General features: G+C 38.7%; 1 protein-coding gene across 7 annotated transcripts in view; it reads right to left on the reverse strand.

The window, feature by feature from the left end:
- Positions 1–18,345, reverse strand: part of Ccdc85a (coiled-coil domain containing 85A) — a 176,301-nt gene that overhangs the window by 105,662 nt on the left and 52,294 nt on the right. The window lies entirely within an intron of this gene.

Genomic DNA, 18,345 nt, shown 5'->3' on the forward strand with positions numbered 1-18,345 from the left:
CTAGTACTACCTTCCTCATGAAAGCTGTTCTGGTTTCCTAATTGGAAATGATGTCTTTCTTTCTTGGGACTCCTATAGTTGTTTGCTTATGTATCCAACACATTCCAAGTTGCATTGTGATTATTTATACCTTGCCACCATTTCCCCACTATGTACATATATGAAACTATATGATTGCTTAAGTCAAGGATAGAGACTCAAATCTGTGCTTTCAAAATGCCCATAGGTTCTGAAACAGCACCTTGAACATAGGTCATCATTAAATGTGTATTAAAAGAGGCCTGAGGTCTAATCATACCACAAGTCATGGGTAACCTATTATTCTGCATTCATGGATTGAAAGAGTTGTACTATATGGCCTTCAGTTGAGTACACTCCCTATAAGAAAGCTCACTCTTGTCAAAATAACATTGACAAGTTGAATCTGTTTGGGATTACTACCAGTTATTTTTAAAACCTTCAAGCACAAAATGAAAAGTAAATGGCATTCATCCAGCAGCACTTTACAACTGGTGCCCGATTTTGTTTTCGATCTTTTCAGATGGGTCTGCCTGACAGTTCACTCTTTTCACAACTTCTGAAGTCACCCATATTTACTAAATGTAAATGGCAGTCATTCATACAGCTCAGGCATTGGGCCAGGAAGGTTCTATTTATGTAGCTGGGAAAAAAGAATCAAATCCAGTCAAATAATACCCAAGTCAACTATGTGGCTCCCAAATTAGGATTTAAAAAAAAAACAAAAAAAAACAAAAAACAAACAGAAAAACCTTCTTGGAAGTTGTGTTAAGTAAATGCTAAAGATCTAATCCCCTTAAAAAAAAATCTGACTTAATACCAGGAATGAATTCTGATGGGTATAATTCACTCCTTCCTTATGCATGAGCTATTTTAGTCAACCACTGTATAATTGAATTTTCTTTAGGCAATTCACAGCTAGGCTGACTGACAGGTTTTTAAACTGATAACACTGATCAATAGGCCACCAAGGACACATTGTGCTCACTTAATAAGTAGTAATAATAAGCAGGTTCCTAACATCTAAAAGATATTCTTATTAATTCTCATACAGTCATACCAAGGTGTCCTGACTCTGCTTAAAATGATGTGTAGTCAAATCAACCCAGCAGGTTGGTGCTATTTCCCTAAAAATACCACAACAATAAATGCATAATTAACATTTAATATTTTTAGTTTCCCAACACTAGCCCTACATAGGGCTCTCTGTATTTTGGCCTGTAATTAAGATATATTTGAATTCTGACCTTTTTGAACTAACTTGAATATATGGTCCTGCCATACAACTTACATTTCAGGATTTTGAAGAGTACCCTCCAAGGATCTTGAATTCAATCTAGGATATGTACATCTTTCCATCTCTCCTATCAATCCAAATATTTCTCTGTATTTTCAACAACTCCTCTTATCTATTCTTCCTATCTCTAAGAAGGAAATGACCTTTCCTGGTTACTAAGGCTAACCATATATTCTACCTACTCTTGACTCCTGTAGCTCATTTTACTTGGGTTTTCGTTTTGCTTTCTCCACATACTCCTTATTCTATGCCTAACATCATGCTAATAATTTAGTTCTCCCCACTAAAAAAAAGACCTAATGACTTTAATAATTTCATATAATTTTGTCATATGAAAATGGTACACATTAATTATAAACTTTTTAATTCCTAGATTTAACATCTACCTCCTTTAAAGTCTATGAACTCCCTAGGATCATAGACACAATGCTTATTCATTCTTAAAATGCAATGCCCAGCACAGACAAAGTAAGAAATTAATAAAAAGGTATTAAACTGATGTCATTTGCTTTGTATCTTCAAATGTTTATTTAACACAGTACTTGGTGTAGTGCTTGGTTTCTAGTAGAAATTAATATTAATATGGCACTATATCCTCAATAAACATTCTATAAGTGTCTCCCCATTTCCATTCATTTGTTTCAGGGCAGAGTTCATTTTTATCCTCAATACTACTGCTGCCATCACCTTCTCAAGTACAGACAGACAGCATCAATAAAATCTATACAGCAGCATCCCCAAAGGAATAGCTGGGGACCCTCTGAAAACTTGTTAGGAGTACTTTATGAGCTGTGAACAGGAGCTAGATATTAATCCTTTCATATTCATCAAATCCAATAGCCCTCATTCTTTTAGATACCGGAACAACTACTACAACAACTCCTGCCTGTTAAAAGGGCAAGTACAGATAAACTACATTATATAGAGAGATGTGTATGTCTGTGCTTGTGTAGGTATGTATGTCCATGTGTGTTCAAGAGTAGAGTTAAGGGGAATAAGGAATACATGAGTAAACATGATACACTTATTTAATACTCAGATGTGTCAACCTGTAACTCGGATCCATCACAGCCAACATTTGCTTAGATGGACACAAAACCTATCACATCTGTCCTTTGTTTTGCCAGCATAATTTTGTCCCAAATCTGTTTTCTGAAGAAAGATTTTAGTTGAGTTGATTAATGATCTAAACAACTGGCTTGGTTATTCTGCCATGTTTTTAAGCCAGAAATCCAGAAGCCATCCTTGATATCTTCCTGTTCTAGTCTCTATGGCTGATCCATCAATGAATCTTGTCGATCTTTACTCTAAAACAACTCTCAAATCCACCCCTTGGCTGCATTGCTACCACCACCTTGACCAAGCCACCTCCTCTCCACCATAGACTGTTGCAGTGACCTCCTGTCTGTCCTGCCCCTATTCACTCTGCCTCCTCAATCTATTCTCCACCTCCCAGCAAGAGTAATCTCTTTGAAATTCACTCCAATCCTCCCCTCCCCTACTCTTTCAAGCTCCTGCACAGTTCAGTCTTGCCTTCTGCAATCTCATCCTATACCAGGATCTCCCCCCCCACCCCCCCACCCCCGCCAATCCCACTCTGGTCTTCTGTTCTTTTAATGCTTCCTGCTCCCTCCTGCAATGGCAGATCTTGCCTGGAAACTCTTCCCTCTACCTTTGCTTTAACATCCTTGAGCTATCAGCTCAGATAAGACTTCCTTAAGACGACTTTTTTGGCCATTAGATAAAAATCTCTAAACCAACCTGAAGAGTTAGAAACGGCAATCTTAGTTTACCCTTTGATAGGGTGTTGAAACTGGAAGTGGACACAGCGAGGTTCTGGGTGCTGCTAAAGTTCTGTCGCTTGATCTGGTGCTAACTACACAGGAGTGCTGTGTACCAACTCATTGAGCTATGCATCGGAGACATACACTCATCCTCTTATACGTACAATTTAGTTTAATAAAAGCTTTTTAAATTCTCAGTGCATGATAATCATGGTATATTTCTCCTTTTACATATAACACATTTTCATAGCTACAGTTTTATGTTATTTGATTCAAGTGTAACAGTCCCTCCATTCAACAGGAAGCTCCATGGACACAGGCAGAATTTGCTCACCATTGCCCTATGATGCCTAGCACAGGTAAGTACATAAAGAATATTTGATGAATGAGCAAAGAGTCTATGATGGGATGTACCACACAGAGAAACAGAACACTAGTCAAAGTGAATGGCACAGAATATCTCTCAGAAGAAACAACAGCCGCTTCCTGCCCACTGTGGGCTTTCCACTTGTTCAGGGTCCCCTCTGCTTTCCAGCGTTTATCCTAGTGTAGGGAAGCAGAAGTTCCTCATGATAGAGAGAGCAAACCAGTGTGGCTCAGAAAGGCAGAAAGAAAGTATTAAAGGACCAGAGAAGGGAAGGAAAGCAAAGAGTCACAACAACAAGAGCAGGGACAGCAAAAGGGAGTAGAACATAAAGAAAGGAGCCTGCTTTGTGACAGCAAGGAAGGAAAGAGAAAAGACCTGGGCCTGTAGCAACACAGACCAAGGGAGGTTAAGACAAAGAGGAAGGTACACCATGATTAAATGACACTAATAGAGAAAAAAAAAAAAAAGAACATACAGAAAATAAGCAATTGGGAAAGTGTCAAGACTAAACAGCAATGAAAATGACAAAGCCCACCACACCCAGGGCAAACCCGAAGGAAACCCAACAAACATGTTCCCAAGAGTAACCCTTGTTTTCTACGCCTATGGGCCTAACTTTTTCAGAGAATAACATGGGCTCTCTAAGCCTACCACCACCAGAAGGAAGCAGAGCCCTCTCCAGACAGATCTTAGGGAAGGCCTTTTGCAACCCAGGCCCTTTAAGTCCCCGAAGTTCACCAACATATTTCAGCCTTCCCCACAGGTCCCACAGGATCCCTGCAAGCAGAGAAGGCAAGGAGACAGACGACACAGACATCATCTGATGAAGAGTGTCAGACCAGAATGTCCAGAAAGAAACATATAAAAGTAAAAGAGTTAAACTAAAATGTGCAGATAAGCTATTAGAGTAAATAAAATTAGTAAATAAAATTAGAGCAAATAAAAACAGCAGAGAAGAGAGCAGATAGGAATACTGAGACTCTGACAAAGAAACTATTTCAGCAAGAAACCACAACCTCTAAAATCTTTCGTATGCACTTCTAATATTCCTTTCTGCTCTGATTTAACAGGTCATCTCTGGCAATGACAAATGGTAGAGGCAGTGTATATTAACCAAATGCCTCAATTTGGTGGGGAAGGAATTTGTTTTCTTTTCAAGAAGCATACATTAGCTGCTCAAAAGCATTATAAACCTTCCTTTAAAATACCCACTTCTTGAAACCCAGAAAAGAAATTGTTACCTGCTGCTTTTCAGGAGCTTGGACTCTTGTTCTCAGCCTGCATGTCCTGGCCCACACCCTCCTACTTCCCCCCCCCCATTCTCCCTCCCACCTGGTTTCTTCCCCTGGCGCAGGCTGCCATGTTGAAGTCTCCAAGGAGGGCTTTTTCTTACATCTCTTTCCTGGCCAGGCCTATGTCATCTTATACTTCAACAATGTTCGAACAGAAAGTTCACTTTGTTTTCTAATATCAAACAGAATATTTTCACTGGTTGTACTCAGGTTAATGTACATGGAAATAATTATAGAATGCGACTAGTCCTGTGCCAATTGCAGAATGAGGTTCAGAGAGATTTCTCAATCTCATACTTAAACGTGGTGAGATGTTAAGCTAAAATGTTCTAAGTGAACTTTACAAAAACCAAATAAGCGCCAAACTCTTACATAAATTGATGTGTGTTGATAGACGCTTCCTTGGTTCCACTAGGCCCTTTCCCTTGCCTTCACTCTTACAATAACCCCTCAGTACTGGTCTACACTTTAAAAAAAAAAAAAAAAAACCTATAAATACACAGATCTCACCTGCAAAGTCCCACCTGCCCTTCATGGCTGCTGGCACAACTGAAGGCATTACTGCTGCAAGATACTCAAAAGCAGAAGCAATGCAAAAAAATGAGGCAATGAAGTCATTTAAATATAGCTATAGCAGGGCCTGGCAATGTTACAGCAAATTAAATTTTAACGAGACACAGAAAATGCTGAACCTTCACAAAGTTTATCAGAGGAAGGGGCATACAAAGGACATAAATGCCCCAGGGCCCAGATGCAGACACAGAGGAATAAGTATATGCCAGGACCACTCAAGGTCAAGAGTTTGCCAAGGACACAGGTATCCAAATGGGGGGATGCCAGCCCTCTGAAAATATGCTAGCTTTTACTTAGAAGGCAAAGCAAATTGATGTAAGCTTCTTTTTGAAGGCTCAGATAAAACTGGTATGTAACAAGGTCATGCTTCTATATCAAAGAAGTATGTATGCAACTAACCTAAAGGAAGCTGATGGCCAAAGACCTCAGAGATGCCACCATGCATCTTTTGAGGTTGTCCTTCAGGGACAGATTGGTATGTGGGCCCTTTATAAGATTTCCCCAGTGTCTCTCCATAGTCACTCTAGTCTCCTGCTCTGTGCCCCACTGCATCAGTCTGGCTCCCCCGACTTCCAGCTTCTCATTGGGCAGAGCCAATAAAAGTCCCTGGCAAGAGACAGGAAGAAAAAAAGAAACATAAGTTCACTAGCCAACAGGCTGTGGTCTGGCAGTGGGTGCATCCTTCTGCTTAAGAAAAAGGCACATCTGGTGACCCTGTGGGAGAGCCACTATCTTCCCTTGTCCTGGAAGCTCTGATCTATAGGGATTGCAGTCCTGGACTCTCTCTGCCACTGACCTCCCACTGGGAAGCAACTGCAGGATACTGGGAAAAACGAAGAGAGCAAGGTTCCTAGAATTTATTCCCATAGCAGTGTCAACTAGGGCTGGCCATATACAAACTGAAGGTCACAGACCCTGCCCTTACCTTTGCTAAGAGTCCCATCTATTCTTGACAGAGTCCCGATCCACAGAGGCACACCTCCATATGACATTCACAACAATCACAATAGCTAAAAGGATGGGTTATGGCAGACTGACCGGCTCTGGCAGTAAATATTCATTTGACCTTGGGCCAGTGACCTATCCTCTTCCAGCTTTTTCAACCTGAGGATCCTCAGGGAACCCCATTGAGAGTATTTTCTTGGCAACTTAAATCATGTATGTGGCCCTTGGCTCAGCCCCTGCCACATAAAGGGACTGATGAAAGTTCCCTAAACACTATCATTGTCATTTATAATCACCACATTCTGGTTCTTTATTCATCGACTCCCACTATTGTCTGAGATTTCCATATCTGTGTTGAGCCTCTGCAGAAGCCACTTGTGAAAATAGAACACTTAAGATACCACTGAGATGTGTGCCACAGTGGGAGAACGGGGACACCAAGGACTCTGAATGGAAATCAAGACCTCAGGAGACAGAGGCCAGCACAAGAGGACAGAGGGTCAGAAACTAAAGATTTGCTTCCCCATCTCCCTGAGGACAAGACATACTGGTCCAATAAACATGAGTCTTCCGAGTTCACTGCTTTATCCTGGCACCTAAACAAGATGTCACGATTGTCCTCCCCGAAAAAAGAAATCATCAAGGCTACCCACTCTGCCAAGGGAGCATCTTTCAGGGTCAGCCAAGTTCAGAATGCCTCTTTCACCCTAAATCCATCATCCTCCTTGCCACTAGCAGGACATTTTCCCCTCCAGAGCCAATGTTGCTGTGGAATATTCAGAAGCGGGAACATTTATCACAATGACATATCCTGACTTCCAAAAATTGAGACATCTAGAAACAGCCATCTGAGTAATGTCACTTATATCCCCTGTCACTTTCCGAAATGATCCAGCAAGAGAGAAAGATAAAGTTGCTGTGACTTTCTGTACAGCAGGTAAAGCATGAGTCTCCCGCTGCCCAGAGAAGGCAGGACTATTTCTGTAACACTCTTTCCTCTGATTGGCTTGGAGCCCTCTAACTTCTAGTATCAGCAAAAGATGGGGACAAGAGTTTCTGCTTTTTTTTTTTTTTTTTTGGGGGGGAAAAAAAATGCATCCCTTTCTCTTGTGATATAGAATTAAAGAGTCATATTTTATAAATATACATTAGAAGGTCAAATACATCTATCTTCTATGTCCCTCACATCCTCTATGATGTTGTACTATGTTTATGTTTTTTAATTGCCTAAGCTTTTCCATTTCACACTTATATCAAAGCACAGAAAAGACACTTTCATCAGTTGCCATCAAAACAAGAAGCAATTTGAAAATACTCCAACACTTCAACTTTAATGAGGTGACTTCAAGGACCCATTTCTCTCTGTGGCCTACTATTGTATTAAAGGCCTAATCAGTCTCAATGACCAAAAGCAGGCAAAAGCAGGACAACACTCCTACAACTTCAAGCTTGCAAAGGAATCACCTCTTAATAGTTCAAGTTGTGGGATCTCTCCAGGAAAAACTGAAAAGGAAAAAAATATATCTTCCGAGTTTCTCTAACCCCCAAGAATAGAATAATGACCTGGTCCTGTTCCATGTATTGAACTCACAGATGAGTATTACAATGAATTCTAAGTTTCTAGTTATTCACTGCTATGGTTTGGATAATGGTCCTTCAAAAGGTCCACATATTCAGGGTGAGTCCCAGCCCACAGTGCAAAGTGGTAGAAGTTTTAAGAGGAAGAGCCTAGTGAGAGGTCTTTAGGTCACTGAATCTATACTGAATGGGATTGTGGGACCCAAGCCTCTCTCATTGTCTCCTTACTCCCTATATCACCATAAGGTAAGGCTTTGCTCTGCCCCACACTGTTTCTGTGATCACATGTTTACTGCCCGACCACAAGGCCCTAAGCATTGGGGCCAATTGATCATGGACTGAAACCTCTAAAACTGATCCAAAATAAACCCTCTCATTATAAATTGATCATCTCAGGTGATAGAAAGCTGACTAACACTGTCACTGGCTATAAGAAGGTTTTATGTTATTCCTCCCAAGCAACATATTTTGACTACAACCCAATATCAAAGAGCCCCACTGCAAATTCAACTAAGCTACCATGTCACAGGGAAAGGTACCGTGAAATCCCTTTAAATTACCCATTAACATGAAGCAACTACCTTCTTCACTCATGACCAGGCCAAACTTGGTTCCTTAGGCAGGACCTGTAGTATGGTGTAACCATGTTTGAGGATGTGATTTAGAGTACAATACATCTGAATCTTCATACTAACCCTATCGTAAGGGTCAAAAAATGGCATCAATTGGTGAATAAATATCAATTGATAAATGGATATGAGATTAGAGATACGAGTGTGTATGTGTGTGTCTCCAAATAATGGATTATTCCTTTTTAAGGATGAATAATAAAGTACTGATATGTGATATAACATTAATGAGCTTTAAAAACATTAAGCTGGGGCTGGGGTTGGGCTCAGTGGTAAAGTGCTTGCCTAGCATGTGTGAGGCACTGGATTTGATTCTCAGCATCACATAAAAGATAAAGTTATTATGTCACCTACAACTAAAACATTTTTTTTTTTTAGAAATTATGCTAAATTAAAAATGCAGACACAAATACCACATAATATTGCATGGATCTATTTATATGAAATGTCCAGAATATGCCGCAGTCTGGCTGGGCACAAATCACGAGCCACTGAAGCAGGAACAAACTTTTGCTCGTCACTCCCCCGGTTATTTTGCTGCAGCCGGACTTCAGCAAAAATAGGCAAATTCCTAGATAGAAACTAGATTAGTGGTTGTGGGGACTAAGGGAAAAATAGGGAGCAACTGTTAATGAGTACATTATTTCTTTCTAAAGTGAAAAATATGTACTAAAATTAGGTAGTATTGATTGTTGGACTAACGTTCTCTGAAATATAACAGGGGAATTTAAGACACATGAATTACATCCCAGTATTTTAGGAAAATTTTCAAATATGAGTGATGGAGATTTTAACAGTATGCAAATTTTGGTAAAAATTAAGCAACTTCATGAAAATCTTACAAGACAAACATATATATAAAATATGTTCAAATAAAGATTATAAGTTCTGAAATTCCTTAAAAGTGAGATTCTAAAAGTTTCCCAAGAGAATCCTCTAACAAATGATCACATCTTATTTCCAGTAACTGCCACTTTGAAGGATAAAGACCACATGCCCAACAAATGGGGCCAGACCATGTGCTTTCTAAATCCAAACCCAGGAATAAGCTTTAACTGGGTCTGAAGAATCAAGCTCAGTGACTTCTGATGAATGCCCTTAGCAAAGCAAAACTCACTCCAGAAACGTTGGTTAATGAAATCTTTACCCTGGAAACAAATAGTGCCAATTTATTTCCCAAGTAACTTGTACTGTGCCTCAGTATATGTGTATTAGAGATGTTTTACAAGGCTCTAGACCCTAACCTAAGTGATTCAACCTGAAATGCACTTGGCTATCTTCCAGCAATGTGCAGTTTCCTGCAAAGTTATTTTGAAGAGGAAATAAGAACTTGCCAGATAAAACCTACAGAGAGTAATCTGTCAGCAAATACAAGGCATTAGTCAGGCTGGCTTTATAAGCCTATCATTTGATGCCATTTCTCTCTGGAGCTTCGTCATCCAGGGGTTTCTCTCTCCTGCCCTCCACTTTTAAACAAACAGAATAGTATGGCATGCACATCAAGTAGGAGGGCACTTAATTATCTTCTCATCAAAACAGGCTGACTCAACAAACTCTATAGTCATAAAGTGACCTTGACATCTGGTGAATAAAATGACAAAATGTCTACTCGGGGAACTCGAAAAGTAAACTCCCCTCTTCAACACTAAATTTCAGTGCACTTTGCAGAGGAAACCTGTCTTCTCTTTTCAAGCTTCTTTGCAATTATTTTCAGCTACCAAGGAAATTCTTAATTATAAGGATCTATTACACTCTGGGATAGCAGCAAGCATATCAGCATAATGCTCCATTTCACAGAGAAAATAATTTTTTAAAAAAATAAAGTAGTTAGTCTTTAGCAAACCCATAGAAGTCAATGAACTAAGATTTTACACAACACTTAGCAAATGGGCCAAATGCAGAAAGGAATGTTTTGTATAGACTGAGCCCATGTTTCAAAAATAATAAAACTCTTCTATAGTGTTCTTATATTAAGAAAGTGGTCAATTCTTTAGATAAGAAATTTCAATGATGATGTGAACAAATTATACAATTTACTTGCTTCAGTCTAAGAACTTAGCATCCCTATGTAAAGACAAACCTTCCAAATAATTTTTTCATATTCTAAATATTTGATTTTAATGATGTTCAACAAATGAAAACAGGCTATACAGACCGTCAGGATTGAGTCACAAATAATTATCTTTATTTTTAACACAAGGATATCCTATATATTACGTTTGCTTACTTTTTAATGAAAGAAAGTGAAGGCCAAGTGCTACTTTTACACAAACCTGCTCTCTTGAGGCAGCATGGCACTGTGGGCAGAGCCAGGCTGGACAGCACACTTCTGCAGACATGGATTCAAAGCCCCAAACTGGTACTGTGTGTACCTGGGAAAATCAGAGTTACCCTTTTAAGCCTCACCTTTCATTTCTATAATTAAAAGATAATATCTACCTTTCAAAGTTGCTGAGACAATGCAACAGGAAAATAAGTAGTTCATGCATATCATAGCACATGACACTAGAGCAAGCCAGCATTTCCTACCAGGCCACCATAAAGACACACACACACAAAAAAAAAAAAAAAAAACAAAAACAAAAACAAAAAAAAAAACAATATTCTCTCCGTTGACAAAAAAAATTGCATTTTATTCAACATTATAACAAGTTTCATGGTTTGTTTTATTTTTAATAGTTAAAGGTAGTATAGCATCATCAAAAAGATGATGAAACTGAGTTTGAATCCCACTTTCCTTGTGTACCGATTAGTGGATCTGGACCAAATTTTGTAACCTCCCGAACTTGGTTCTCTTCATGTTTAAAATAGGTATGAGAAAGTAACTCCTTCAATAGGTTATTGTAGGGTTTAAGAGAGACATTCATGTAGACTGAATAACAAAATGCTTCACACATTAAGTAATAACTACTTGCTAATAAGAGCCTCATGAACTTTTCTACTCAATTCCTTTATGTATAAATCTGCTGAATCTCCACAATGTTACATGAGAGCAACATCAAGATAGAAACACCTGCAGATATCTGCTTTCTGGCTCCTGAACCCAACCCTCTCAGGCAAAGAAGCTGGGCCTGCCTGTTATTTCAATTATAACTGCAGCGAGATAAACTAATGGTAGATTACTCGTGCTCTCTAAAGAGGATGTCTGGCTTTAGAGGAGGTGCACAAGCCATACTTGAGCAACTGATGCCCCACACTGAGCAAGCTCTGCAGCTAGACATCTCAGTGAGGCCATCAGACTCCAAGGTCCTTCCCCACTGAGAATCTAAATGCAACAAATACTGCAATAAGCACCATTAAGAAATGCCCCCTTGGCATTAAGTCAGCATTTTGCACGGAACCAACTGAAATACATTTTGATGAGCCATGTAAATAAAGAGTTCATGGGAAAGCTGGAAAACACAGAAAATAGACAAACTCATCATTATTACAGAGGAGGGACCCTACCCGTTACTTCCCTGAAGGACAGCGAGTATTTTTTGGTGGTTCAGCATCATTCAGGCTTTCCCAGATTGAAAACAGAAAACAGAATGGAGACAGAAGAGACCTTGTGACTTTGTACAAATGTGAGGCCAAAAATGCTGAATCTGCAATTTTCAGAAAAAAAAGGACCCATTCAGGAGATTTGGGTTCTCCTCATTCCTCCACTAAGGAAAGTCTGACCCTTATTTTATCCCATCTGCCCGAGTTATCACTCCTTGTCCTGACACTCTGCAGGACATTTTTAGATTCTAAAATGCAATGTGTAAAGTGTGGGTGGAGAATTAACAGAAAATAAAAATGAATGCAGATGTTTCATTAGTTGGTCTTCTGTCCTTTCCAGTGATCTTCCTCTCTGAGGCATAGATTGCCCCATATCATCTTTCCTGGCCTCTCAGTTGTCCCAAGTCTCTCCCCACTCCAATTGGTTATGCACATATCCTTACTTTCCGATACCCATGATTGTGTCGTTTCTCTACTCAAATGGAGAACAGCTCTCCACTGCCCTCCAATACCAGGTCAAACAGCTAAAATAAAGTGTATTCTAAGTATCAGGTATTGCACAAGGACCTTCCTTTCATGATTCTCAATGCTTACAATGATCCTGTAAAGCAGCTGTTGTTAGGATTCTATTATTACTACTATGCCCAATACTAAACCCTAAATTTGGTCTCATCTGTTTTCAGCCTTTCTCCAACATCCTTCTGGAACCACCACCAAAATGAATTTACTGTTTTCTATTTAAGCTATTCCATTCTTGCCCTTTGATCTTTGGTTTGTTAGCTACTTTCCCTCCATCAGATATGCTCTTCTATATACATTGTATTCTCTTTTAAAAACTGGTCTCAAACATAACTCCTAGGAAGAATTCTTAAACTTAGTGAAAAGCAAATCTTATTTTCCACCTTTTTCATACCACCATTAAGAGACATTTAATTTTGTGCATCTCTCTCTGCTAGACCACCCACTGTGCAAGAGATTGAGTATTATGACATCCATGCCTGTGCTTAAAAATAGGTGCCCAATACAGTGGTTTCAGGAACAACTAATACATGAACATCATCCTTGAGAATAGAACCTAATCTCTCTTTTCAGTGTTTTATATATTCTGCTTCTCTAGCAAATTCATTTTCTTAGTCTTTTTCCCTAGATTTACCTTTTGTATGCACATGTGTTAAAAAAAAATCTATCAAAGTCAGCCTATTATATTAGTATTCAAACCATATCTAATGATGACTATCTAATCAAGACTCTGGTTGGTTCTACAGTAAGTGGATCTTAACAAGAAATCAGGGGAGAAATCTATATAGAAAATTCCCTATGCCTATTCTATTAACTATTCCACATAAAGATATTATCCACATTTTCATTTAGGCAAGTTTGCAGATTAGGAATAAGTTAGTACTTAGCTTTGTTTTCTTCCCCTATCACACTGCACGCCATTAAAGAAGCCATTTCATACAATTTGCTGAAGGTATTTTTAGCTTGTTCATAGGTCTCCATGGGAATTTAATGGAAATTAACGACCCCAAACCTTACATCCGTTTTGATTTGTTTCTGATTTTAGTAAATTCTTTTTCACATCCTGAGATGAACTCATTTATGCTCAGGCTGATGGGTATATGTGAACATCTACTAAGCTGTTTCTATCAACAGAGATGATAAAAGCAGTTCAACCTTTCATAACGTGGTAATTATTATTCAACGAATAATTAAAACATAGTATCTTCCCTAAAGTCAGCAAATACACAGGCAAGCAAAGAATGTGTAAACACTCGGGTGAAGGAGGATGGATGCATAATTAAGGGGTTAGAAAGATTAGATCAGGTCTCAGCATCTTAAGGAAAGTTTAAGCAGGCTCTGGAGATCATGCACATCTGCAAGGGAAATGAAACCCAAAGAGGAAAGAAGGTAAGTGATCAATAATGAGCAATTCGAACAACAGCAAGTCTGAGAAAAAAGACTGACAAGATGAATCTAGATGGGAATGAGCATTAAATAGGAGACAATGAAATCCAGGCTAATGTCTGTTTTAATCACAAAAATAACTGTAGGCAAGATACTATGAAGTGATCAGAACAGTTTCTAGGAATGAAGAGCTAAACAAGCTCAGAGGGGATCTAGGACCTCAGTAAATGGCTGTTGCATTGCCTATCAGATTCATGGCACCATGCTAAGAATTACTGAGCTGACCTGGCCCTCTGGGAATGTAGGGATCAGGGAGTCCAGTGAAATGTCAAAAAAAAAAAAAAACGTTAATACTGCACCCCAAAAATGCGAAAGAATGACATTGAGATCACTTTCCCAAGAGAAGCACCCACAAATTATGAGAAGCATAACTGTCTAGGGGAAGAAGTGACTGGCTTGTGGAGGACATGCTTTAGTATACACATTATTCTCAATCACAGAGAAGAGAGCGTTAAACATAAAGACTTGTCTACTTTGTCTTGTCTACTTGTCTACATGTCTATGAAACAAACATGCTCATTTTCATGGACTTAGGCTGGCACAAAAATACAAAAAAAAAATTTTTTTTTTTTTTAAAGACCAGAAAACCATATTACAGATAAACTGATTCTTTGAAAAGTAAAAAAATGTCATATGAATGCAAGCTAACAGTAATGAAATGCATAAATAAAAAAAAAAAGAAAAACAAGCTCTAGTAACATCCTGTGTTAACCACATAGACAAATATCCTATTTCAAATACTGATGACTAGCTCAGGAAAGAGGGATTTTTTTTTTGTTTTGTTTCCCCAAATATCCACATCACTAAGTTTTTAGAGTAAGTTTTATCCCTAAAAACGCTTGAAAATAGTGTTAGAAAAATAATTTAGCCCTTGGTGCATTTCTAATTTGATTATGTATTAGTCAACTGTTCTCCCTTTTTTGACCATTAAGTGGAAAGTGCACCTTTTACCCACACAGATGGCAAAACAGGGCATTACAAAATGGGGTCATCTCAAGTAAGCAACAGGAAAAGAACGTGGTGAGAAATGTATCACAAGGTCCTTCCCTCAAGGGATTTACAGATGCTGCAATTAGCGGTTAGTTTTGAAGGTCATTCCCAAAGTTACTACAATAGCTGATGAGTATTACTATAACATCTCAGAGTAGGAGTCAGCAAATGACAGTCTGCTGCCTGTTTTTGTACTGCCCATAAGAATAAGAACGAATTTTTACAATCTTCAATGGTTGAAAACTATTTTAAATATCATTTTGTGATGATATTTAGTTACCATAAATGAATGACTGGAACATGGCCACACCCATTCATTTATATATCATCTATGGTTTCTTGGGCACTGCAATAACAGTGTAGTAGTTATAACAGACCTTGACCCACAAAAAGAAAAAAAAAAAAGACAGCTTAAATATTTACTATCCCAACCTGAGCAAAACAGGATTCCACAATATGAATGCTTACGGTGAATTTACTCTGCTATTTTTCAAAGGATAAACCAAGGAAGATAAACAGTCTCATTATGGAACAGGCTCCAGAGCCACAAAGATGGGGTTCCAGTCTTGGCTCCTGAGCCACCAGCTCTATAATCTGCCAAGTGACTTAGATCAGCCTTTGTTTCCTCACCCACCCAAGAGAGGATTCCCAATCCAAATCGGTTTCTCTCCCCAGGGCTGGATAGGCCGACATGTACTTGGCATTATGTTCTTAGCTCACATACAAGCCTTCCTTTCACATACACACTTCTGAGATGCTTGTATTTTCCCAAAAGACAATGATCACATAAAGACACAAAAGAACTAAATCCTGAAGCACAAACCAAATATTTTGCCAATGTCAGTCCTTCTTAATGCCTTTTAAAAAAATCACAAGTCCTTTTGAGTATGATCATTAGTCTATTTATTCATTTAACCAATATTAATAGAGCTCTCACAATGTGCCAGGCAAATCCCAGAAAATGGGAATAGACTACTGAACCTCTGATATTCTGCAGAAGAGACAACACGCACAGTGCATTATCCCTATGTGCGCTCATGAATGCAATAGAAATTGCTAATAAACAATTAGCAAGAACAAGAGTGACATTAATAAGTGCTTACTGAAGAAATGAGGTTAAACTGAGATCTGAATGACATGAGACAGCCATGAAAGGGAAAAAAAGCACTCCAGGCTAGGCAACACCCAACGCACAGGTCTTATGGGGAGAAGGTTCAGGGAATTTAGGGGGAAGAAATAAGGACCATGTGGGGTAGAGAACTGCAGGCAGGGCAGAACTCTCTAGGGAAAATGAGGAAAGTGATACTGCTCCAAGTCACCACTAAGATTTTATCAATGGAATAAGCCAATGTAATTTGCATTACAGAGTGAGGGAAAGTGGCAGTTGCAAGACTAGAAAAAAAAATGGTTCAGTCAAGAGCCATGATGATGCCTTGGACTAGGGTAGTTAATCATCCAAAAATATGAAAATATTTGGAGATGGAGTTATGAAAATGGGATCGCCAATGGGCTGGGTGTTGAGGGCAAGGGAATGCAAGGAATCAAATACAACTGCTCAGTTTGGGGCATGGGTTATTAGGTGGTGCCATTTTCTAAGATCAGCAATTCCAGGGGGGAAAGGAGCCATGAGGAAGAAATCCAAAGTCAGATGCTAATTGTACATATTCCTGATAATGCTGAATAGATATTGAGATGAGCACCTGAGGTCTTATGAGAAGTCATGGCTAGAGGTAGAGATTTGGAAATCATCTGTATTAGCTTAGCATTTATAGCTATGGGAACAGATGCATTTACCTAAATATATAGTAAGAAAAGAGAGATACCAGGGGGAGTCCTGGAGCCTTCCAATGAGAGGTCAAGCAGAAAAACAAGACCAGGCCCAAGAGATAAAATGGTCATAAAAGGAGAAGAAGAGTGTGACATCATGAATGCCAAGAAATAAAGTATTCTGAGAATGGCTATGATTATCTAATGCTGCGAGTGGTCAAGTAGCAGAATAGTGACCCGTCAACACAGAGTTGTCTCAGTGAATTGTGGGAACTGAAGACTGCAGGAACGAAACAAGAAAATAATGTGAAATGAGTTAACAACCAACATCTCTGGTAAAACAAGGAGCTTTTTCCCAGGTTGCGGGGAGGAGCATGCACAGGCATATAGCAACAAATATGGGAGGAGGGGGTTACATAACAAGTCCTCTAAAACTAAACTGCCTAAGGTTTTAGGCACCCCATTATAAAGCCTTGGTCCACAGTGAAAACAGACTACCGACGTTAACTTTCTCATTCAACTGACTGATTCCTAGATTGAATCCTAGAATCATGAGTCCACAGGCCATTCTAATTTTTTATTGTCTCTTATCTTGCCCATGAAGATTTTTTTCCCCATTAGAAAAATCTTTTTTCCATACAATAAAATCACTTAGATTCAGAACCCTGGGGCTTCATTATGGCGAGTGGAGTTAGAATGACTCTAGCCATTTCAGTGATTTCAAGGGATACTTTTAGGCGAGAGGAAGCTGTGCACAGGCCAAGGCTCCCAAGACCGCTCATTCGGAGGTTTGAATAAATACTTTATCTCACTATCCAACTTGTTTTTCTTTCCATCCCAGGCTGGGAGAATATGATTAGTATAAGCAGTTTTATCAAGAAGCCAGTAAAGATATTTTCATTCTTCTAAACTCTTCCAGGAGAAACACTGGTGTCATGCTAACTGAATGAGCAGCTAGGATATCAAACCATCAGACCCTATCAGAGTCAGAATTTCATATAGTAGTATTGAAGAAAAAAAATGTTTTTGTAACATCTCTGGTTTGCTCCTATATTTCAACTTTAGTTGGCATGTTGCCCTTTAGTAAGAGAAAGGGACTGAACCGTGTAGAGTAAGTTTACCAATTTTTTTTTTTTAAGTAACGGTAAAATATCAAAACTGGATAAGCAAAGCTGATTTGGATCATGCTTCATAGCTCATTTAAGCACCTAAGCAGACCCTTGATAGGAAAAAAATAAAAAATAAGGCAAAAGCAGAGTTTGAAACTGCAACAGTGCATTCTTGTTATTTCCTCCAGTGTTTATCTACAAGGTCCTTTCAGTGGTTCAACACCAATGCCAGAGCCAAGGGCTTGATAGAGAAGGTCACTACATTCATATTTTAAGCAGATGGGAGAAAACAGTGAGCAAGTAAAAACAAAGAAATTTAAAAAAAATGCTTATTTTTTTGAAGATATCAAACACATTTACATTTATTTTGGTTTAATTATAAGTTGTATTTATTTTGTTTCCATTTTACTTTATTTTAAATTTTATATATATATATATAAATTTTTTTTCAATTGGCACATAGTAATTGCACTGACTCATGGGGCACAGTGTGGCGTTTTTTTTTTTGTTTTAGTTTCCTGCTCCCCCACCCACCCTGTCTTAAGATG

This window comes from Ictidomys tridecemlineatus, chromosome 12 (assembly GCF_052094955.1).
Source record: "Ictidomys tridecemlineatus isolate mIctTri1 chromosome 12, mIctTri1.hap1, whole genome shotgun sequence".
NCBI lineage: Eukaryota > Metazoa > Chordata > Mammalia > Rodentia > Sciuridae > Ictidomys > Ictidomys tridecemlineatus.